This window comes from Onthophagus taurus, chromosome 11 (genome assembly GCF_036711975.1).
Source record: "Onthophagus taurus isolate NC chromosome 11, IU_Otau_3.0, whole genome shotgun sequence".
In the NCBI taxonomy this organism is placed as follows: domain Eukaryota; kingdom Metazoa; phylum Arthropoda; class Insecta; order Coleoptera; family Scarabaeidae; genus Onthophagus; species Onthophagus taurus.
In genome coordinates, this window is record NC_091976.1 from 9,272,355 (window position 1) to 9,298,182 (window position 25,828).

Consider the following 25,828-nt stretch of genomic DNA (forward strand, 5'->3'; position numbering starts at 1 on the left):
TCTATCGCTTTAATTATTCTTAGTTTTAATAGTTCTGCATCATCTTATAATGGTTCACTGTAAACAATTTGTTTCAATCATCCCCAAAAATAAAAATTCATAATTGTAAAATCAGAACTGCGTGCTGGCCACCAAATAGGACCATTTCGTTCAATCCATTTTTGACGAAATTGTAAATTTAACCATTTGACACAATGTGTGAATGGTAAGCTGGGCAACTGTCTTGCTGAAAGTACATTGACCGTATAAAATTTAAGGGTAATTGGATTTACATCGCTCCATTAACAACAATGTTGGGAAGAAACAATATCATTTGTTGAAAAGCTATCTGAAAAGCAGCGTCTTCTTCATTTAGTTTCTTTGTCTGCCTCTTTATGGATAATACAGAACCCGTTTCCACATTTCTTTTCATCAGTTTGCGAGCCCCGCATGAAATATTCTTGTGTCCGGATATTTTTGCTGGAATTTTTGTATAACTACACGAAAACATGATTCACTAGTACCATAGCACAGTACTAAATAAATTCTCTCTTTCACGGTTAACATCGCATGAAAAGACTTAATCTCACCAACATAAGTTGTAAGTTTTATGGTTTCTATCGTTACATATCATAAATTGAACTTCAATTTCAATTTTCAATTTGGAAAAAAGTCCAATTTTTACATAAAAATTGGAATAATTAGTTAGCTTTTATAGTTAGAGTATAAAATTCATGCGATTTAGTAGTTTGAACATATCCGACGCATTATTTATGCTGAGATAAGTTTGAAAAATCAGTAACAAAACTTTTTTTCCTCTTTGTAACTCGATCCGGGGACATACTGTATATTCATATTATTGTATATACAGGATGTTTCGGTGACTCCGGGAACAAATTTAGTCACATATACTCGAGTGAAAATGATGACGATTCATGTAAAAAAAATTAGTAAAAGTCTTCAAATTTCAAAGATACAGACCATCAAAGTTAGGAAAGTTTAACACATTTTTCCAAATGTCTTAAACACTATTTACAGTAAAGCGCTGAAATTTGGTACAGTATAAATCAATGTGATGTAAAATCGTTAGGCAATTTATTAGTTGGTTCGGTCCTCGGGAACAATGCTATACAGGCTGTTCCTAAAGTTTGTTTGCTCAGAACTTTTTTATTCTATCATAACCCTACATTTATTTTTGCAGTTTCTAATAGTAAATTTAGTTTAGAAACATTTATTACCTGTAGATAATATTGATAAAAATCACCGTTTTCGTGTTAAATGCAAAAATGTTGGGTTCCGATTTCAATAATAGCACTAAAAAAAAGAAATGTAAGTTTTTGAACATTTTCTTTAGTATTTTTTATTACTTGTCTTGTTATTTTATGTATTTTTTTTATTATTCCTGTTAGTGTTGTCGTTTTTTGTTTATTTTTTGTTGATTTTTAATTTATTGTTTTTGGATTCTTTTATTAAATCAACTAAAACAAATTAAAAATGTGATTTAGCTAAATCTACACTTGGACATGTTGCAAACATAATAGTAATGACAGCTCAGTTCGATTTTCACTTGTCATTGCCAATTCAGATTTTTTATTTATTTTTTTTAGTGTTATTGGATTTGGAGTCTAACATTTTTGCATTTAATACGAAAACGGTGGATTTTATCAATATTCTCTAAGAGTGATAAAAGTTTCTAAACTAAATTTACTATTAGAAACTGCAAAAATAAATGTAACGTTATGATAAAAAAAAGTTCTGAGCAAAGAAACTTTAGGAACATTCTGTATAGCATTGTTCCCGCGTACCGATCCAACTCAAAAATTGCCTAATGATTTTACGTGATATTAGTTTACACTGTACCAAATTTCAACGCTTTACCATAAATAGTGTTTAAGATATTTAGAAAAACGTGTTAAAATTTCCTAACTTTGATGGCCTGTATCTTTGCAATATGATTACTTTTACAAATTTTTTTTACATGAATCGTCATCATTTTCACTCTAGTACATGTGGTTACATTTGTTCCCTGAGTCACCGAAACACCCTGTATATATATATTTTGTTATATTATTATATCCTGCGATATTATAATCTGGCATCAACCTGGCATAAATGGCACAATCAGAATTAAAATAGGTCGAATCATATGGGACAGCAGGGTAACATTTTGTTGATGAATCTGCACCATTTCCAGCAGTTCCTGTTACATGATCCCAATTTCCTGTCATGTGATTCAAAACAACATCAACACAAATTCTAAAAAGAACACAATTACACTAATAATAAAGCTAAAACTTGATTTGTTACCTAACTCCAACTGCGTTACATCTTTTAGTCATATCTGCAAATTCAGATTCTCCACCAGATCTTGTACCAAAATTGTAACTGATGGGTTAACTACGTTCCCACCATGGTCTATTTTCGCTTACAGGAGACAACTAAAAAATTAAATAGAGAATAAATAACTTTTATTTATTGCACATCGACGTTTCTTTATTTCTACCTGTACACCCCCAGAACCTTTACGTTGCAAAAACCGCTCGTATTCATCTGCGACGTCTAAAAACATCCATTCGAACAGATGCACAATCGTATCCCGATTATCCCACATGTTCGTATTGAATTAGCATTGTGCCAGTGTGGCAAGGGCGAAAATTACAATAAATAAGCGTAACATCACTACATCGATAAGTTTTGATAAAAATGTTTACACCTTTCCTCAACTACTTTCAGTGATATCAAATAAAATGAAGTTTCAGATAATCACCACTTCAACTTGATAGAAATATGATGAATAACATTTTAATTTCAAGTACTAAACATTATTAAAAGTTAGTGATGTATTTTAAATAGAATCTCGAACAATAAATTTTTTACCAGGATAGGATTGAGGACTATTGAACCGACAATTATTTTTTCATGTGTTCATATGTTTCATATTGTATGAAAAAATAATTGTCGTTTCAATAGTCCTTAATCATATCCTGGAAATAAATTTATTGTTCGAGGTGTTAACGGGATTAAAGAAAAAAATCTCCTGCTTAAGTTTAAATAGAATGCGAGTAATTATGTATTTTTATTATTTCATAAGTATGACTTAAAATTGATATAATCCATGTTACCAGTGGAGAAATGAATGGTCAAGAGAAAAGAAAAGTTTCAATGTACTTTAACTGGTTGAATAAATTTTATTTATAATTCGTCTGACTAGTTTCGCCTTACATGCATCTTTAGAGACTCTACAGTGAAAAATATTTGTTTTACAATATTGTTTTAATCCAAACTTAAACTATTCAAAAGTTAACAATAATGAATGAATTTTAATATTAATTACTTACTCGTTAAAAGTTACATCCAGCTCTTCAAAAAATATTTTTAAGATTGACAGATCATGTTGAAAAACATTTTATAATTCCGAAATATATTACAAATATCATATAAACTTTAAATTTATAAAGAACACGTTACAAATTAAAAACTGGTTGAACTACGTCGTTGTTAAAAATGAAATGAAAACTCAACAAGCAAGTTATGCGAAACAAGAAAAATTCTTGTATCAGCCAAAGTACGCAGTATATTGAAGAAAGAGATATGGTTAGGTTTGAAATTTTGAAACTTGCAAGTAGGAAATTGTATTAAAAAATTGAAAAATGAATTATATGAAAAGTGAAATGTGAATTGAATTTTAAGCTTTAAATTTGTATGTTATGAAACATTATAAAAGCATTGTTATCAATGTACTGAGTATTTGTGTAAATTGTCATGAAAAGAAAAAAAATTCATAAGTAGTTTAACTTTGCCTTCTATAAATATACACCCTCTATATTATGTATATACATAATGGGCACCAGTATTATAGAATATTGCGGCTCCATTATTTCGATACGGTTTTACCCTGCGTGAGTAAAGTTCTAGAAGGAAATATACCCTTCAATACGCTAAAAGCTTTCTAATGCTGATGTGCCTAGTAAAAGGTAATTTTCCGTCTATAACAAGGTTTAAATTAATACAATTTCGGCACGAGCAACTTGTTCGCTAGGAACATTTATGAATACCGGTCGCTCCGCAGCACATATCCGCTACTATCTACAAAGCGATGAAAACCAGATAAAATTTTTTTACACTTAACTTATTTTACTGCAATATCTCATTTTGTTTTTAACGCATGATTTTTTATTTTTTTAATTGTTTTTGTAGCGTACACTGCCTACCTTCATATAGAAATTATAACTTATTATTATTAAAATCTTTGTAAATTCGTTGTAATATTTATTAAAATTACTACAACTCTTTATTGGTGACCCTGAACGAAGTTTTTTGAACCTGCAGCAAAAACCAACCTGAGTCCAACCCTATAACCCGACCGTTAACAACCACATCGCTCCAGACAACAGCAGAGCAACAGCCCAGTTTTCCCAGACCCCTTCCAGTTGCCCCAATCAAGTTGTCCCAATCCCTTCGCTGCTACTACTGCGTTTGAAAACTGCTTTGCAGCCCCTACTAGCGACCCGTTATATTTTTCCTTTGGATTTGTGAAGGACGGTTTGTGTAAGGCTTTAGTTATTCTTTCTTAACTAAGAAAATTTAAACAAAAAAGCAGCGAATTACATTCTATATTCTTTATCAATTGTCATATTTGACATCCAACAGTTTTATTTTCATTATTAATGTGGGTTCGTGCTCACTTTTATTCTAAATCTAGGGGTTATGTTTTTATTTATTCACCAAAACATCGGAATTGTAACTTAAGTTTTATTTAATAGTTTAACAAAATAAGGGTATTATTTGATTTCACTATACTGGTCACCGTTTTGATCGAATCGATCTTTTTCGTTAGATTGCTTTTCGACTACTGACTTCCCGCCTAGGAAAGTCGGCTCGTCCCACTCCTGAGAGCCTTCAAGGACAAATCCTACATTAATATAATTTTTTACAATGGTGGATGCTACTATCGGCGACAATTTTGAATGGACATTACTACGAAATTTACTTTACCGCCTTTTTGGACTTCAAATCCAGCAGTGTGGTTTACGATTATTGAATCACAATTCGTTTTGTCACGGCTGCAAAACGATAAAACAAAATATCATTTAGTTCTAACTCATCTACCAAACGATGTCATCACATTAATTTTAGGTGTTATTCAAAATCCCCCGGTAGATAATTTGTATTTGTCATTCAAAAAAATTTTGATTGACAGACTTTCTTTGAGTGAAGAAAGACGTCTCGATGACTTACTGTCAAATTCTCAAATGGGTGATCAAAAGCCGTCAGAATTTTATAGATCAATGTTGGCTACTGCCGGCGGTTCACAGGTAGTCAGCAGAGAATTGCTATTGAGGCTTTGGCAAAAAAGAATTCCGAAGGTGATGTCAGTTGCTTTGTTATCTTCTGGAAAAAATGATGTTGCTGACCTTTTGTCAATTGCGGACAAAATATGGTTCAACAATAAAACAAATAATTTGTCCCACCAAAAAAACTAATACCGAGTTTCAATAGAAAACCATCTTTTTCCAAATTCAAAATTTCGCCAAAATGGGAATCCCAATTTTCGATCAATCCTACAAGTTCGCGTCTTTTCATTTTCGACAACCAAAATAATCTAAATTTTTTAATTGACACTGGAGCCGATGTTTCTGTATTACCTTTTAAATTTTATTCAAATCGAAAACAAGATACCATCTTTCGCTTTCCGCTGCCAACGGTACAACAATTAAAACCTACGGCAAAAAACAACTAACAGTTTCATTAAATCTAAGAAGGAATTTTCCTTTCATTTTTACCATCGCCAATGTTAAAAACCCAATCATTGGCGCTGATTTCCTTCATAAATTCAATCTTTTAGTTGATATTAAAAACAAGCGATTAGTTGATTCAACAACAAAATTATTTTCAATCGGTTCTATTGTCAATACTAATACACCAACCCCCCTTTTCTATTGAAACTGCATATACAAAACTTCTCAACTCATACCCAAACTTGACATCTACACCAGATTTTTCAACACCTGTTCAACACACAACCACTCACAAGATTATAACAAATTTACACCTTCCTTTTTGTCGTCCCAGGAGATTAGATTCACAAAAATACAATATTGCCAAAAAAGAATTCGAGTACATGGTTTCTATTAGAATTTGCAGGCCCTCTTCTTCCTCTACGGCATCCGCTTTACACATGGTTCCGAAAAAAGACGCTGACGATTGGCGACCATGTGGCGATTACCGACACTTGAATAATGTCACAGTCCCTGACCGGTACCCCTTACCACATATTCAAGATTTTAACCTCCATTTACATGGATGTAAAATTTTTTCAAAAATAGACTTGGTGAGGGCTTATCATCAGATACCTATAGAAGAAGAAGACATCCCCAAAACCGCAATAACAACACCTTTCGGTTTATTCGAATTTACTCGAATGCCTTTTGGTCTGAGGAATGCAGCTCAAACTTTCCAAAGATTTATTAACGAAGTGCTTTCTGGGCTGCATTTCCTCTTTGTTTACCTGGACGACATCCTCGTTGCCAGTGAAAGCGAGGAAGAGCATTACAAACATTTAGAACAATCAACCTTCGAAATGTGTATTTGGTGTAACTTCTCTAAATTTTCTAAGGCATCAAATTTCTGCCGAAGAAATCCGACCTTCTCAGTCCAGGATTACCGCAATTTCGGAATTTCCAACTCCAACAACATTGAAACAATTGCAAAGGTTTTTAGGAATGATAAATTTCTATCATAGGTTCATTCCTAACATTTCCAACATTTTGGGTCCTCTATATAATTTATCGAATACCCTATATTCCAAAAAAAGAAATTAATATCAACATGGTCGACTGAACACGACATTTCTTTTACAACATCTAAGAATGAACTAGCTAAATCTGCCATCCTTGCTCATCCATCACCCCAAGCTATGCTTTCTTCAACAACGGATGCCTCAAATAGTGCCATGGGAGCAGTTCTTGCTCAAACTTCAGACAACGAAACACGACCTTTAGCTTTCTTTTCTAAAAAATTAACTCCATGCCAGATTAATTAGCCTACTTTTAACAGAGAACTTTTAGCGATTTATTCCCCGATAAAGTTCTTTAAACATTTTCTGCATGGAAATCAATTCGTTGTTTTCACTGATCACAAACCTTTAATTAATTCAATAACAAAAAAACAAGGCAATATATTTAGAATCTTCAATTGTAAAGCACGGCTTATTTACAGTGACACCCAAGCTTGTAAATAGTTTTTGGTTGGTCGTGTATTGATCGCACACAATGCCGATAGGTTTTAGACAAAGTGTCGTCAACTTCTAAAGAGTGGTTTCTAGTATTAACTGCAGTTGTTCTGCTCGTACACCATTGTGGCTAAGCTAGAAACTTATATGTATTTTCTAAGAAGACTATAAGTCTTTGACTATGAAAACTAATAGAAAAAATTAATTAATCGGATTTTCGGTCAGCAGGATTAAAAATAAAACAATTTTTTTAAAATAGCTAATATTTCGATTATTGATTACAATCTTCTTCAGAGAATTTTATTACTGTCATTCCGTTGGATTTGGTTGACAGAATTGTGGAGGAAAAATGGCATTTAATTGCTGATCATTGTTCATGGGACAGACACCTTTTTGCTTGGCTTGAAATTTATCTTTGATACTTCAATTTTCACCTTTGATAATGTAATTTACCATCAAATAGAGGGCACACCTATGGGCTCGAAAATATCGCCGGTTCTGTCTCTGATGGTGACGGATTTCGCGTTGGATGAGATTTTGGTTAATAACAACTCGGATTTTCGCAAATTTTCGGAGTTTTATCAAAAAGTATGTTGATGATTTGATCATTGGAATACATAAAGATGATATAGATTCAACGTAGAATTTGTTTAATAGTTTTCATCCGAGCATTCAGTTCTCAATTGAGATCGAAAAAGAAAACTGTATTTCTTTCTTAGACACGAAAATGATAAGAAATGAAAATAACATCATTCAATTTGACTGGTTTGTCAAACCAACGTACTCGGGACGCTATTTGAATTACTTCTCAAAACTAATACCAAATTATTATTTATTGTCTTAAAAAATGGTAATGTACCAATTTTCATGGTCATATTGCAAGAGAAAACGAAATATTAGAGAAAAGCGAAAATAAAATATTAACTTTAATCATCTGTATTTTCGTTATTATTAACAATTGGACTAACATAAATTGGGTTAAATCGTAATAATTTAATGTAAGGAATTCACTGTTCCTTTGTATCCCATTAGTAACGGACCAGCCTTTGTATATAAAAATATAGGTAGATACAATTAAATAAAATCGCAGTATATCATAAAATACTTCATCCTTATTAATTGTATAGATATATTTTAATTTCCAATAATTTTGAAGTAAAAAATTGACAAAAATATCTTTTTGGCCAAGATTTTTAACTAATTCGCTTCTGTGTGCTGGTCTACACTTACATACCAACAATATGTAATTACAATATAATTTTTAAAAGACAAAAATTTAACATTGATCACTGGCTCAAGCATTAGCACAAGTATGTAAACTACAGCAAGGATAGCAAAGTATTTCTGCCTATAATTCGTGCTTGATGATCATATTATATGACAAATATGATAAGGTTATTGGGTGTAGCGATCGGTATACGAAAAAAAGAGAACTAAATTTTTTTTTTTTTTCTTTGCTATATTTCGACACTAATTGTTTCTTCTACAGGCAAAAAACTGTGAACAAATGTATCAAAATTAACACTCAAACTAGCAATGGCTTACATAAAAAGGAAGAAACTTACAGGTTAGTTGATAAGCGGCACGATTGCGGAACATTTCAACGGTCCACCAAGAAACCGATCGCTACACCCAATAACCTTATCATATTTGTCAATTTTTGCGATCAAAAAAACTCCATCTAACTTATTCCATATTATATGAGTAATATTACTTTAATTGCCAGTTTACTACACACCGTTTGCAATCTTTAGAAGTAGCATTTTTTGGCCATCTATAAACTTATTTCACTAAGGCCCAGGAAACATTTTGTATTTGATTTACGTTAAAAAAGCAAGTGATCCAATTTAGATAATCAGTTTCTTTATTTGAACCGATGACTAAATTTCTTTAGATTAATTTTTCATTACTTAGTTTCTTTATCAATTACATCATTTTTAATAAAGTGTTTATGTATCTCTATACATATATGTTAGCGGTTTCGACATCCAGAGCCATCTACATATATTACCCCAATAAGTCGAACCGACCGGGGCAACTTGAGCAGTTGGGCAAGATAGACGTGTTAAGTCGTGCCACCCGACGCAACGATGTTTTTACCGTTTTGTATTTAACAGTATTATTGACAGTTGATTAAATGTTTCAAATTAAACGTGAATGACTTTTATATTTTAAAAACCTAACATATGTATATCGGAAAATGTCAGAGGTCTTTATTCGGTAACCTTTCCCTAAGAAAGTTATGATACCGTAAACCAGGGGTGATCAACCTTCTTAATCAACGGGACAATTTAAATTTTAAAATTTTTTGGCGGGCCGCACATCAAGTAACACTTATTAATAATTTACAAAACTTTATTTATAATAAACATTAGGATAAAAAAATATAGAATTTTGAAAAAAGTAAAGATTTCATATATAAATTTTAATGCAAAATAAAAACAAAAGAAAAGAACAGAAAAACGAATTTACTTCAAATATTTAATGAGAAATTTGGTACTGTTTTTTCGATACAAGCTGATCAATATTAGCCGGAATCGATGAGGTAGCTACACGTACGCAGCTTTCTAATCATGCATCACTCATTCTTGATCGATGGTCAATTTTAATTAATTTCATCGTTGAAAATAATTGTTCGCAAACATACGTACTTCCGAACAGAGACATCATTTGGTTTGCATTTTTCGTCAAAAGCGGCAATTTCTCAGGGCTGACATAAGATTTATAAAAATTTTCGATGTTTACTGAGAAAAATACATTTTTTAAATCGGTATTATTCTGCATGTCAACCACTTCCATTCGACAGCCTTCGGGAATTGTATCCACATCGATATTAAATGGCGAGGAAAACATTTTCATGGAAACCGCTGTCTTCTCAGCTTTGAACATTTGGAATCGTAATTGAAATTCGTTGATTAAAATGTCTATATATTGTGCGTATTTTTGAGAAGTAGTAACGTTTTCTTTTTCTAAATGTGGAAAGTGAGACACATTATTCTGCAAAAGATGCTATTTCCACAATTTAAATTTGCGCTCAAAGCCCTGAATTTTGTCATACAAATTGTGAATAAACTGTCTCTGAGCATATTAAGCATACAGCTTTATCTTTGACGAAACTGAAAAAATTATCGAATTTCCGCTTTTCTTGAAAATGCCTGTGCTCATCCGCAACCTTCCGTTTTTTTGTTTGCTTTTCCGACATGCTATTATGGATTAAAAATTTGAAAGTAAAAAAACTCTAATATTACCTTTTTGACAATAATATTGCACTCACGCCTTTCAAGAAACACAAGAATTGCTAAAATTGCTAGTTAAAAGCATACCAGTCTGACTAATTGTGTGACACGTCACAAAAAATTGTTTCGGTTTAGTATGTACTACCATTTTATTATAATTAATTTTATAACAATATATGTTTGATAAAGCTTGAAAAGAAAGGTTTTGTTAAATAATCGTTTTGAATAAGTTTATTACTTCAATTAAATAACTCTGGGTTTAAAATTATACAACAAAGTTTATTCACTTGAACCGTTTAAAAAAATTAAATTAAACGAAAAACAAAATAAAAAATCTAATTCTTACAATAAATCCAACGTCTAAGAGATATACACTGCACAATAAATTTAATTAACAACTTTAAGCGAAAAGATAATGAGCAAACGTCGCAAACCACCCGAACTGTTCTCTCTATTGTTAGTGAGTCTGATAAAACTATTGAAAAGTGGATGTGATAGTTGATAATTAATTGGTGAAAAGTATATAATAAATTTTCTTATTATGCCCTATATTCTATTATTGTTTTCTATTATTCACAAATTCTTAAATTTAAGTAAGGAAATTACAATAATTACCAGCAATTGCGATTGTACTCATAAGTTTATATCTCAAAAGCTAAAAACAATATTTTGAAACGGACTCCTTTATTGAAAAGTACATACTTTAATTGGTACTTGGTGAAAATTGCATTACAATTTTTCATCTATTCTATTATGTACAAATTTTTAAAGTTGAGCTGGGATGTTGGGAAATATACGAAAATATCGATTTAATACCCCAAAAATAATAAATACGCCCTTCCACTACTACCTGCTAGGGGTGATAATCAATATGCTGAAAAATGCATATGACGATTCAATCCACAATTTCAACAGGGTGTTGAAAGTTAAATTTTTATTTCGAAATTTCTTGATAATTTTGAAACTGTTTGTACTATTAACATAAAATTTGGTAGTTTATGTTTTCGAGCATGAGAAATAAGAATTTGGGACTTCTTTTGCTATTGCTCGTAGAGGGCGTTAGATACATACTGCTCGTTCGATAAATCTAGACATGACTATTTTGTCAGTTGAGGTATGGTGAGTTAAAACCACAAACCTGAAAGAGCTTTCAATTCCACACAAAAAGGTAGTCTTGCTTAAATTGTCTAATAGAAAAAATTAATTAATCGGATCTTCGGTCAGCAGGATTAAAAGTAAAACAACTTTTTTCAAATAGCTAATATTTCAATTGTTGATTACAACCTTCTTCAGATAGAACTAACTACAACATTACCAACACCTTTCAATTTGTGGATAAATTTAGGGGCTATAGCCTTCCTCGGGATCATATTTTAATATCTTTAGATCTTGTTAGCCTTTTTACTGTCATTCCGTTGGATTTGGTTGACAGAATTGTTGAGGAAAAATGGCATTTAATTGCTAATCATTGTTCCTGGGACAAAGACACCTTTTTGCTTGGCTTGAAATTTATCTTTGATACTTCAATTTTCACCTTTGATAATGTAATTTACCATCAAATAGAGGGCACCCCTATGGACTCTAAAATATCGCCGGTTCTGGCTCTGATGATGATGGATTTCGCGTTGGATGAGATTTTGGTTAATAACAACTCGGATTTTCGCATCAGTTTTATCAAAAAGTATGTTCATGATTTGATCATTGGAATACATAAAGATGATATAGATTCAACGTTGAATTTGTTTAACAGTTTTCATCCGAGCATTCGGTTCACAATTGAGATCGAAAAAGACAACTGTATTTCTTTCCTAGACACGAAAATGATAAGAAACGAAAATAACATCATTCAATTTGACTGGTTTGTCAAACCAACGTACTCGGGACGCTATTTGAATTATTTCTCAAGTCACAATTTAAAACATAAAATTTCCACCGTATCTGTGATAATCAGTTTTTACAACAAAATCTCAATTTTCTTAGAACAAATTTTGTCAACAATGGTTATCCTCGTAAATTGATCAACAAACTTTTGTTTTCAACGTATTCACACCAACCAGATCAGTTTAAGTAATCCTGAATTAATTAATACAAAGCGTTTCACTTATAAAAAGCTTCCATACATAGGAAGGTTAAGTGACCAGTTAAAGAAAACGTTAAAATATATTGATAACACAAGGATCATTGACTGTTGTGATAACAGATTAGAAAACCATTTTACTAAACTTAAGCATAATACTGATGATAATTTTAGATCCAAATTGATTTATTGTGTTTCATGCAGGGGTTGTGATGGAAAGTATGTTGGTCAGACCAGTCAGTGGTTGAAGTGTAGAATCTCAAAACATGCAAGCGACTGCAGACTAAAAAAGTATAGTAATGCTTTATCCCAGCACGTTTTGCCGCACTCCAAAACATGAATTTGATTTTCTGGATGTAAAAATCTGGGATTCAGAAAGTAATTATGATAATAGACTGTTCTTGAAGATGGTACACATCAATTATACACAGAATGCTATAAATTTTAAAACAGATACTCAGAACCTTAGCAACATTTATGCTTATTTGTTTGCCGTAGATAGGTTTAACCACAACAATTCAGACAACTTACAAGGTTCTAGTCCTAATAACACCTCAACTTTCTCCAGTGATATATTTTTTTAGTTTCTTTAATTAGATTTGTATTAATTAATTACAGTTAAATTAAGTAAAGATAAAGATTAAGAAATTCATTATAAATTAAACTAATTATTTGTTTTATGTGATAGAAAAAATTTCGAATTTTGTTGTACTTTTACTGGTTTATTTATATTTTTGTTGTCTAACTAGTTTCGGCAAAAAACCATCATCAGAGACAACTACAAACAAGAATTAACAATTTTTAATCAATAAGTGAAATTTAAATATGTGAATTAACAATAAAAAGTTTTTTAAAAAATAGTTACAGTAATGAATTTTACAGGAAATTAACATCGAAAACATAAAGCGGTGAACAAATTAAATTATTATTGTCACATAATTTACTTAAAATAAACGCAAAATTTTTTTTAAAATCTTTAAAGATTTAACTCCGCATGGACGTCTTTTGTGGCAGATGTTACAAGATGGTCTGAGTTCAGGTTTTTCTTTTTTAATTTTTCTTCGTAAGAGAACAATATATAATGCGCATGTACAAAAATATTTGGTGACGCATTTTAAATTTAAATTCAAACTGGAAAATATTTTGAAAACTCATTTAAATCAAACTATCAAGGACTAACATGAAAATAAATTTTCTGTAGTTAAATGTAATTAAAAATTTATGATTTTTATATAATATTTCATAGTTATGAACTATTATAGTGGAGTTAATAGGGATGTTGGATTTTGAAATGGGAACTTTAAAATATAAAAAATAGGAAGAGGTGTATAAGGATTGGGGTTCGAAAAAGGAAAAAGGGGGAAAGGGGGGGAGGGGGATTGGCCGCTGAGACCACAAAAAGTGCGAGAAATGCACGCGGACCGGATGCATTAATCCTCTGCATTTTGGGGGAAAGGAATGGTTAAATATTAGTAAAGTGGGATTTTTTAAGAAAGTACCTCATCATTAAGGCATTCTAAATCTGTGTTGTTATTCTTAAACTTATCTATTTCGTATTGTTCTAATAAACTAAGTTTAAAACCTTTGTACTGTTTATGTATCAACGTAACACCCTCTTGTATGTCAAGATCATGTCTAAACATTAACATATGTCTACCAAAATATTAGAATTATCATTATGTTGGTGTTCTTTAATTCTAGTTTTGATAGATCTACCTGTTTCACCAATATAAGTAGCACCACAAGTACTGCATTCTAATTTATAAACACCATTCTGATCTAATAAATTGATTTTGTCTTTGGCGTTGAATAGTTTTTTCTGTAAAGTGTTTACGTTTTTATAGAAAATATTAATATCGTATTTACGGAAAATCTTCTGGATATTATAAGCAACATTACCAGGGAAATTAATTGATCTATATATATATATAGTGGTTGAATTTTTAAGTTGATGTTTTATCTGAAGTTTTTTAATTAAAGAATTTATCTGTGGTATTGAGAAACCACTATTAATTGCTATAGATCTAATGACATTAAATTCATTATTTCTATCTTGTTCAGATAGTGGTGTATATAAGCTCTGAAAGCTGCAGCTTTATGAGAATTATGATGGAAAGAAAGATTAGGAATTACAGTGTCAGTTTGTGTGGGTTTTCTATAAATTTTAAATTCAATTAATTCTCCTTTCTTAATGAGAGTTAAATCTAAAAAATTTTGTTGGTTGTCGCTTTATAATTCCAAAGTGAATTTAATATTACTATGTAAATTATTGATGTAATTATGAAACTCATTAATAGAGACATCATTCTCATTATTCCAAATAATTAATACGTCATCAACATATCTACGCCAAAGGGTTACGTTCTTATTTAGAGGATTGTTAGTATCAAAAATTGTATTTTCAAGATGATTAAAGAAAATATCCGAGAGAAGGCCGCTCAAAGGAGATCCCATAGGTAAGCCTTCGTTATATTTATAAAATTTATTGTCAAACTGACAAAAATTTTGTTCAGTGCATATTTTCAGTAAATTGTAAACATGTTCTGCATCAACCTGATTAATTTTGTTACTTATCATATTTTTAGAAAGAATCAAGGTTTCGGACACTGGTATATTAGTGTATAAATTTGTTACGTCAAAGGAAAGTAAAGTGAAATTGTTTGGTAATTGTGTGTTTTGAATTATGTTAATTAAATCATATCTATTGTTTATAGTGAAATCTGCTTTAAATTGAATTATATTTTTGAAAAATTGTATTAAAAATTTTGAAATTTTATAAGTACTTGAATCTATGGAAGAAATAATAGGTCTAATTGGGAAGTTAGTTTTGTGTAATTTGATCAATGAATAAATCAAAGGTGTTTTTGGATTCATTGGTAGAAAATTAAACATAGTAACAAAATGTTCCTTAAGGAAATCTTGTGCTGATTTAACTACTTTTTTAGTTTTAGTGTGAAAACTAGATGTTGGGTTTTTCTTAATTTCAATAAAATTATTTTCATTAAAAAATTTTTAAGTTTTTGAAATATATGAAGGTTTGTCTAAAATGACTAAACCGGCGTTTTTGTCAGCATTTGTAACAATCAGTGAATTGACTTTAATTTTATGTTTAATCTTACGTAATGTTTGAATTTCTTCCCAATTAGAAATCTCTTCAGTTTTGGTGTTCTTTTCTTTCCTTTTCAGTAGTTCGATGAGATCATTCCTTAAGCTCTTAGATTGGTTTTATTTTCATACGTTTGATGAATTTTTGTTTTACACTGTACATCTTGAATTTTGGGATTGGTGTTCTCACTCCGAAAAACATGTTTTTCGAGATTTTAATGGTTCATTGCTCAATTTTGATTGTTTTTGAATTTTAACATGTTTTTGATCAATTAATTTTTGACGAATTTTGAGATATTACGCCACTTCGAGTTACGTTTTTTCTTTGTAAAATCTTTTAGCAATAAAATGCTCTGAAGAAGATTGTCATCAACAATCGAAATATTAGCTATTTTAAAAATGTTGTTTTACTTTTAATCCTGCTGACCGAAAATCCGATTAATTCATTTTTTCTATTTGCTGCTCACGTTTTGGTCGATGATACTTGCTGTAATATGAAAACTAAGGCTTGTTTTGCATGTTTCGATTTGGGAGAACTTGGTCGTTCTCCCAGATCCTCAAATACATCAATTATTCCTCTGCTTGTTGAAAACTTTAAAGATTTCTTGAGAGCCAGTTCGTCAAATGCTTTCTATTTTCAAGCCTAACAATCTAAACAATATTTTGCTGTGGCCTGGGTAAAATGTGTACTTGCTGAGCCAAGTATAAATAGCCGATGGCGATGGTAAAATAACGCCTTTTCTTCTAAGAAACTGGTATGTTGATGGCGGTTTATGATATAATAACACGCTGTCTGCTTCTCATCTCCAGAAAGGTTGACGATTTTTGTGATATAATTGCATTACTACAAGAGATCCCGCAAATGTTGGCAATTTGCTAACATCCCTTGGAATAAAACTCTTTAAGACAGATTTGGCAGTCTTTAATTTTCTCTCAGTTTCTACTAATCTTCTTTTTAACATAGCTTGGGACCAATCTTCAAAAGGGTTGTTTCTTTTTCGTGGAGGTGATGACAAATTAGTGATATCGTTCAGTACATTATACTCAGATATAGTAATAATAATAAGTTTATTGCCACATAGCCAATACAGGAGAAAAATAATATGTATGTATACATAAATGAATTAATTAATAGTGTATGTTGACAAAAGGTAATTTTCAATAAATATTGGATCTGTACCATTTTGTGAAAAAATGCTTGTCGATGTGGATGGAAGTGTGGATGTAATGCCTGTTAATGTGAATGGTGTGCCATATGCCATATTTATATATCGGAAACTGAACTGATGGAACTGGAGAGACGTCTTCTGTGCTACTTTGGGTATGCTGATAATGATCGGAACAAATTTCTCTAGAAGAAGGTTTCGTAATAACATTTGTCGTTGTGGATTTATATATACGATATGGGAATAGCTGTGGAGCTTAGCTTTGTCCGTATAAAATCCTCTTATTTGAAATGATATGCACACAATACGTTTTAAGCGCTCCGGGCTCAATTGGGCTAACGCTCAATTTTCTGTAAAAGTAATATTGTGACAAATTTAATATAACATTTTATCCACAATCACCTTATAATTGAAGTTTTATCCACACTTATGAACAGTATAAAGTACCACTTTATCCACTAGTGGAATAAAGTTACTTTATTCCGCTAGTGGAATAATGAAAAATACAATCTTAAATCAATCACATCCTATTTATTATTTATATTAACTTTAACATTTATATTAATAGACATTTGGTATCCTCTTGACTGATTCTTCAAATAGGCCGTGAGCTTACCATATTTTCCTATGTCTATGTTTTTATAGACCTTTATAGCGGCTTTCAGCATCGAATACTTCGACCACATGGATGAAACCTCTTCTTCAAATTTAAGAAATACGATAACAAGACTTCCTCATTTATTGTTATTACCTCTCGTTTTCCTTTCCATTCATTAAACTCAGAAAATACTTTTTCGTAATGTTCCCTGGACTTTGCAGGCAATAATTGGACAGTTGCTTCTTTAGCTTCCTCAAGAATTATCTTCTTGGGAACATAATCACTTTCTTCCATTTTTCACCAACTTTACCTTTACAATCTTTACAACTTTCACACTTTTACAAATATGTTACAAACGGAGTCGATAAACAGCAACAATTCAACACCTCCCAATGTTTTTTTAGTTAATTGCAATGATTTTTGAGGTGACAGCCGCTGTCAGAGTAAAATGTCAAATCATTTTTGGTAACATCAAATGAAATTTAGGCTATTCTGATTCTAAATGAATTTTAAAAGCGAGAGCGAAGCTGGAGATATAGCCGCTCCGTACCCTTAACGGGACACCTGTATTGTAGAAAGAGATGAGTTTGGGTTTGAACTTGAAATGTAGGAAACTGTATTGAACTTTTAATAATTAAATTTTTAAAAAATCTTTGAGAAAATGAAAAGTTGAAATTTGAAAGTTGAAATTTAAATATTGAATTTATAATATATTATAAAACATAGTAAAAACATTGTTGTTAATAGGTTAAGAAACAAAAAAACGCTTACAAAAACAAAAAAAAATGTGTAAGTTTTCTAATAAAGGAAAATTGGATAGATATATAAATTGGGAGTTTAAATTATTCGAAAATTGAAGGAAGAAGGAAAATAAGGAATGGTGGGTTAAAAAGGAGACAGGTAGCCGCGGTACCCTAAAGCATGCGAAATATGTGCGGCCAAAGACATAAGTCCTCTTTACTTTGGGGGAAAGGGGGTAGATAGGAAAGTGTATAAAGGTGTTTGGGAAGAATGAACCTGGTCATTAGACAGTGTTGATTATTGTTTGTGTTTTTGAAATTATCTATTTCATAATTTTCTAAGAGGTTTAATTTGAAACCTTTATTTTGGATATGAAGAAGTGAAACATTTTTGTTGATATCAAAATCATGACTGTGTAATGTCATGTGTCTTCCAAAATTGGAATTATCATTTAATAGATGTTTTCTGATACGTGTTTTGATAGATCTACCTGTTTCACCTATGTAGGTGGCACCACAAGTTTCACATTCTAGTTTATATACACTGTTATTGTCTAACAGACTTATTTTATCTTTAGCATTAAATAGTTTTTTGAAAACAGTATTGTTATTTCAGAATGATATGTTGATGTTATATTTACGGAAGATACGCTGTATGCTATAGCATACAGCGTATCTTCCATATATGCCATGTTACCTGGGTATGTAATAGATCTGTATGTTAAAATTTGAAAGTATTTATGTATTTATGAAAATGATCTATTGTGTTTATGTTGTTGTTATTATCCCAGACAACTAGAATATCATCTACATACCTACGCCATAATACAATGTTTTTGTTATTGGTGTTGTCGTTATTTAAGACTTTATGTTCCAAATCATTCAAAAATATGTCGGATAATAACACTCCGTGTCGTATTTATAATAAGTGTTATTAAAAGAACAAAAATTTTGTTCAATACATAATTTAAGTAAATTGTAAATATGTTGTGATTCTGTAGAATTAAGTTTGTTACTGAATAGTGTTTTTGTTATAATCAAAGTTTCATTAACAGGTATGTTTGTGTAAAGATTTGTTACATCGAAAGAGAGCAGAGTGAAATTTTGAGGTAGTACAGTATTTTGAATAGTGTTAATTAAATCTAATCTGTCATTTACAATAAATTTAGCTTTAAATTATATAATATTTTTGAAGAATTGTATTAAAAATTTAGAGATTTTGTGAGTACTGGAGTCAATTGATGAAATAATAGGTCTTATTGGATAATTAGCTTTGTGTAATTTAATCAATGAATATACCAAGGTGTTTTTGGGTTCATTGGTGTTAGATTAAATGTGGATATGTTTTGTTGAATGAGAAATTCTTGTGCTGATTTAATTATTTAATTAGTTTTAGTATGAAAGGCGGTTGTAGGGTTTTTCTTTATTTCTATGAAATTGTTATCGTTAAAAAATCGTAAGGTTTTTGTAATGTATAAAGGTTTGTCTAGAATGACTAAACCTGCATTTTTATCAGCATTAGTGACACACGTAACTGCAAACTTGACAAGTATGCATGATCAATCTTTTGTAGAAGTATGCTTTAGCGTTTGTAGGATAATTTCGCACAAACATTTTGCTAGTGCAATCTGCTTAATAATGGATTGAATTTTAATCATGCAAGCTTGCGGAAGCGAAACCGTATGAGTGTACCAAGCACACTGCTTGACAGAAGGTTCATATAAGTTTCTTCGTTCATTCTCAGATAATTGCCAGTCAGGTGTATATATCTTCAATTCACTCAGTAAATTAATATGGGAGTAGGTTTTTCTTTTCAATAACCGCTCTTTACACCATATATCACGTTTCTTCTTCCTCGTTTTCCTCTTATGGACAAGGCAAAAAGCAGCCAGTGAGAGCGCATCGTCGCCCGAGCTTGACATAGTCCAACCGCAAACGCCGCAAACTGGCGCTTGTTCAAGCACACTTATATCCATGGTATAAGAATACAAGGTATAACCGTACGCAGATTGTGATGACGTTTAGACGACAATAGCTGGCGCCCTAATTTAAAATTTATAAATTTTAGTAAAATGTAAAGACAATTTGCGATCGTCGTGTTATAATAAAAAGTAAAGATATAAGTAGTGGGAAAAGTTATTTTTTAATAATTCTTGGAGAAACTGGAAAGTTAGATAATGTCTGATTATTTATTATTGTTATGGATACATGAAGTAAACGAATTAATTATTTAACAAATTTTTTTATTTTATTTTTTCTTTTTAATAATAATAAGTTTATTGCCACATAGCTTATACAGGAGAAAAATAATATATATGTATACATAAATGAATTAATTAATAGTGTATGTTGACAAAAGGTCAGTTTATCGCCAAGAGCGATGTCTTCCAAAAGACTCAACCAGCAATGTATGTAAAACGAAAAAAAATCAATATGGCATTATTAAATAATTCAACATTTAAGCAAAAAGAAGAAAAAGAGCAGAGGAAAAGGAAAAAAAAGAAGAAACACAACGAGTACAGTTGATAGAGAGGAATATAAAAAAGAGAAAAGAAAAAAAAGGAAAAGAGAAGAGAAGCAGATGACATCAAGAGTTAGATTCAGATAATTGCAGTGTTAATAGATAATTCCTTAAGCAGACCTTAAATGTTAGAAAACTCAGAGTGTTGCGTATTTCCGTGGGTAAACTATTCCAAAGCTTTATAGCCTGCACCGTGAAAGATCCATGATATCTTTCGGTGCGATGAATGGGAAATATGAGTAAGGTATCAGACTGTGCTCTAGTAGGCAGACCACGAGACGACATGAATTGAAAGTTCGTGTACTGGGGTCCGAGATGAAAGTATTTTATATAATGTAGTCAGTATACGGAAGGATCTGCGCTTTTCGACAGCGAACATACGAAGGTGATTTCGATATTGCGTCACATGGTCGTACTTACCCAGGTCAAAAATAAAGCGTAGGCAATTGTTCTGCAATCTTTCCAATTTGTTACGGAGGGCAATTGCTAGGTCGGGATACACCGCATCAGCATAATCTATGTGGGGCAGTATTAATGAGTAACAAAGATTACGACGGACAGCAAGGGGAAGGAAACAACCGAGTTTACGCAAGGAATGAAAAAAAAATAGACCTTCCTACAGACAGACTGAATTTGACACCATCAAGACAGTGCTGAGTCTATTGTCACCCCCAAGTTTTTGACCGTATTGGTGAAATGTATAAAATTGTCACCACGTATAAGTGTTTGTATCAACTTTGCAAGTAAAGGTTTTGAACCGAATGCTATAGCTTGTGTCTTGACAATATTCAAACTCAGGCCAAAACATTTACACCAGTGAAGTATTCTGGACAGATCGTCATTAAGCCGCGCCATGGACACCGGGAGCTCATTCACAGTTTGATGTATAGATTTGAAGATCATCCGCATATAAGTGATAATTGCATGAAATGAATTTGGTAACACTGTTTATAAAAATTGAAAAGAGTAATGTTGAGAAAGGTATGACCTAAACCAAGTAACGCACTCAGGGGCAAAGCCCATAGCAGACAGAGACGACACCAGTAGGCTATGATCCACAGCATCAAATGCCTTGCTGAAGTCCAGCAAAACTAACAAGGTTATTCGTCGATCGTCACAGTTACGCTTAATATCATCAGTAACCTTAATGAGTGCCGATGTGGTACTGTGGCCTGGTCGGAAACCAGATTGATAGTCTGTAATTAGTTTATGCTTATCAAGGTACTCCTGCACTTGATTGTACACCAAGCGTTCAAGTGCCTTAGATAATACGGAAAGTATCGATATTGGCCGAAAATCACTTAGGCGAGTAGGGCACTTAATCTTAGGAATGGGAACAACGCAGGCCTGTATCCAAATTGCAAGAAAGGTCGAAGACTCTATGGACAAATTAAAGATATGAAGTAATGGTGGAGTAATTATGTCCAAGATGGGAAGGAGTTGCCTAACACTAACATCGTCAGCACCAACACTTGTAGAGCGCGTTTTTGCAAGAGCGTCCCGAATCTGAGACTTGTAACGGTTTATTTTTCCCTTAGAACCCTTCCTATATAACATCTTTATCGAACAGTATTGATTTTTATTTAATTTTCCTTGTTACCGTTTTAAAATTTGCGATTAAGATTTCTGTTCTAGGTCTACAGGAGTGGCGTAATTTAGTCCTTGCCCCATAGATGTCTTGTTCCTTAATCATTTACCCCTTCCACTAAGTTTTTGAACTCATAATTTTCTTTAATTAAATTTAAATATTAATTATTTTATTGTTCCTACATATTTTGAGCCCTTTTATTTAATTATATTGTATAATTTTCAAAATTTCAAGTTCAATTATTGAGTTATTACCGAGGCCGTATTTTGATGATCCTATTTAAACAAGTTTTTTTAAAGTTCCGCATATTATTTAAGCGAGGTTCAACCCGATTTAGCCCTCTTTTGCTGCGATTGAATTACCGATAACAGACGTTAGTGGAATTCAGATTTTGGTAACCATTTTGGAAAGTTATTAGATTTTGGTTTTCCGTAGTTTTCGGGAGTATTTTTTTCTGAATATCCTTTGAATTTATTGTTAAAAATTCTTTGGTTTTATTTGCCGTTCAAAAGAACATTTTTGGTACAATCGCGAACATTTTAAAGCCGCATTTCAACTCAGGTATGTTTTTTGATCAATTAATTTTCAATAATTGCAATTAGTCTTAGACGTATTTTTTTACTCAGGCTTTTTACTTTGGAGTTATAAGTTTTGGCAATAATTTTTGGGCATTAACTTGTGGACAATATTTATAAATTTATTTCGACTTCAATCCGTTGAAGGAATTATCCCTTTTTTATCCCCGTCATCCCAAGGACGCCGCCGCTCCTGTGGATTGGAACCATAGCTTCTAAGGTTCAGGAATAAGGTCAGAAAAGATATTTTTAATGTATTCTTCACACGATTGAAGATGGCCTAAGTAACCACGTTGTGGAAAAATTTCAACCGGTTCAATTTTAATTTCATTCAAAAAAAAACATCATTAATTCAATTTAACTTAAAACTAAAATTAATTCTTGTAAAAAAAATTATCATTTAATTTTTTTTTTAAACATTATATTTTTTTTTGTTGTTCTTTTCGATTTTGTTAGAACTATATAAAATCTTTTCTTTTACGTTCATTTTCATTTACATCCTGTTTAGGATTATTTTTAAAAAGATTTACTAGGCCTAGAAAATTTTTCTTTGATTTAAATTTAACTTCAATCATTTCTTTTGGTTTATCAATTTTTTTTCTTTTATATAGTTTGCGTGACCTTACGGTCATTGTATTTGGTTTTTGTTTTGTTGTCAAAAGATTTATTCGCCAATTTTTTTTTTTTAGATACTGTTCGATACCTCCTGTTTATTAATTTCTTTTCCTCCTTTTGTTTTTTTGAATAAAGAGAAGTGCATACCATTATTATTTTTTTTTTATTATTAACCCCTCACATTTCACCATTAGTGGAGTCCCTATTATTAAATGGTGTGGCGCCCTTTTTCAACGAACCCAGCCGTCTCCGCTGAACTGCAGGCAAAATAGGGACTCAAGGGGGGGGAGCTATTTTGGTTCACTCATTATTTAAAATTCATTTTGATTCGTTTTACATTTTTTTTTAAACGTCACAGACTCATCTAACATGGTGAAGGAAAACCGAGAATTGACAAGAGCAGAACCACTGATAGTGAGCAATGTTGATTTCTTGATTGATTCGTCAAGAGTAACAGGCGAATTGGCAAAATATGCACCTAACCAATTACAATCAAAGCTATGGGAGGAAGGAGTTTGAATTACGCCAAGAGAACGCATGGTCCTCCAAAACGTTTTTGGTGTTGTGTAAGATAACTTCTGATAAATGTAAGTTTTTTTGGCATTTCTGCATCGGTGGTTACAGAGGTTCCGTAGAACGCGGTAGTTTTCTCTATTAATATTGGAAGCGTTTCGGCGAAGAAGGACCTTAGCTACGTTGCGCTTACGCATAAGATCTCTGATTTCGTTATTGAGCCACGGAGCAGACAAACGCTTTGTTTTAGGCAATTTTGAGGGTGCATGACGGTCGTATAAGTTCTTCAATTCTGTATTAAAAAAATCGAGTTTTGCGTCGATATCTGACATGTAGTATAAAGACAACCAATCGATCGCAGATGCATCAGATACCAAGGTTTCGTAGTTGATTTGGGCGTAGTTACGAGTAGATATGGTGCGACTTGAGTACCGTTGACGTCTGACCTGAAGCGCGCAGGAAATCAGGTCGTGGTTAGAAAAGTGCGGAGGTGGCAGTTGACCATAAGAAAGTATCCTCTCCGGGCAAGATGTCACAATAAGGTCCAAAAGGGAATCCGACACTGGAAGGTGATGAGTAGGTGGAGAAGGCAGAATCAAGAGATTTAGGGAGGAGGTAATAAAGTGAAGTCTTTCGCAGCGCAAATCGTTTATCAAAAGGCATGTGTTGAAATCACCCATAAGGACGATACTATCGTAGTTAAAGGTCTGTCTCTCAAGTACATCCTCCAACTGATCGAAGTAATTTATTTACATTTAATCTTTTTACATTGTTATTACTTATTACAAGATTGGGGTTTCTTAGCCGAATATACGTAAAGAGTCTTACCATTCGTAAAATTACCTCTTTCGAAAGGTTACTTTTATTTTGGACTCTTTCGGTAATAGTAATAATTTTCCATGGAAACTGTGGAACTCCTGTTTAACTATTTTGGCAAGATTAATCAAATCCTCCTTTGGATAAAATAATTGTCCCTTTGACAGGGAATGTATCCACGAATATTGTTGTGTGTTGTCGATTGTGTACTCCTTATCCTCATATAATGTATATATTTTTTTTGCATTTAAAGGCCACATAGCCTGCAATATAGGTAAGGCTTTCATCACTAATTTCATTTGCTTCATCAACTTCATTATCAGCAGTAAATTGTTCGTATTCTTCTAAAAGATGTAAATAATCTTCCGCATCAAATTCTTCAAACGAAGTGAAACTAGATATAAGATTCTGTTCTTCCGTAACCTGTTCTAAATTCGGATTTCTATTAAAGGTTTGAACAAAATCTGTTAAACACTCCTCTGCATTTGTGATGGTAATCAAGGATTCATCTTCGTCCGGTTTAGTATTTTCATATGTTGTAAATACAGCAGACGAGTGTCTGCCCATTACATACCACCTTATTCTATATTGGTAATCAAGAGCTGATGGGTGTTCATTTGTTGCTCCAGCAGCCTGGATATACGAGAAGAAGTTTTCTACAACATCTTGGTTGAGGCGATATGTTAGTATGTATTGTACACTATATTGTCTTTGGAGGTAATCATATAAAAACTAAAGATTTATTGTTAAATATTATAGCTCTTTGAAATGGTAAAAGTGCTGTCCGCTTACCCATTTTAATATTTCTTATTTCTTCGTTAACTTTATTTAAAAGTTAAAAGAATCGTTTGTTGTTCAATGTCCACACCAAAGGCATTACTTTGTCTCGAAAATTTTGTTTTAGTATTGAACAGGTCAAACCAATCATTTATAATTTTAATGATTTTGGCGGTGTATTCCCAATCTACGTCACCCATAAGACCTTTCTCGCCGCACCATCTTAAAGCCTGTGCTACCGTGTGTGACAGTACCTGTGCGGCCAGTTTAACATTTTAGCGGTGCTGGTGA

The 25,828-nt window shown here is 32.0% G+C and overlaps 1 protein-coding gene and 1 long non-coding RNA gene across 2 annotated transcripts in view; one reads left to right on the forward strand and one right to left on the reverse strand.

The window, feature by feature from the left end:
* Positions 1-25,828, forward strand: part of LOC139431885 (ras-related and estrogen-regulated growth inhibitor-like) — a 55,094-nt gene that overhangs the window by 1,512 nt on the left and 27,754 nt on the right. The gene's annotated exons all lie outside the window — the stretch shown is intronic.
* Positions 1,710-2,679, reverse strand: LOC139432219 (uncharacterized). The gene is made up of 3 exons (XR_011642086.1): positions 2,483-2,679; positions 2,287-2,417; positions 1,710-2,235 (listed from the first exon to the last, which is right to left on the reverse strand). It is a non-coding gene; the product is annotated as an uncharacterized lncRNA (long non-coding RNA).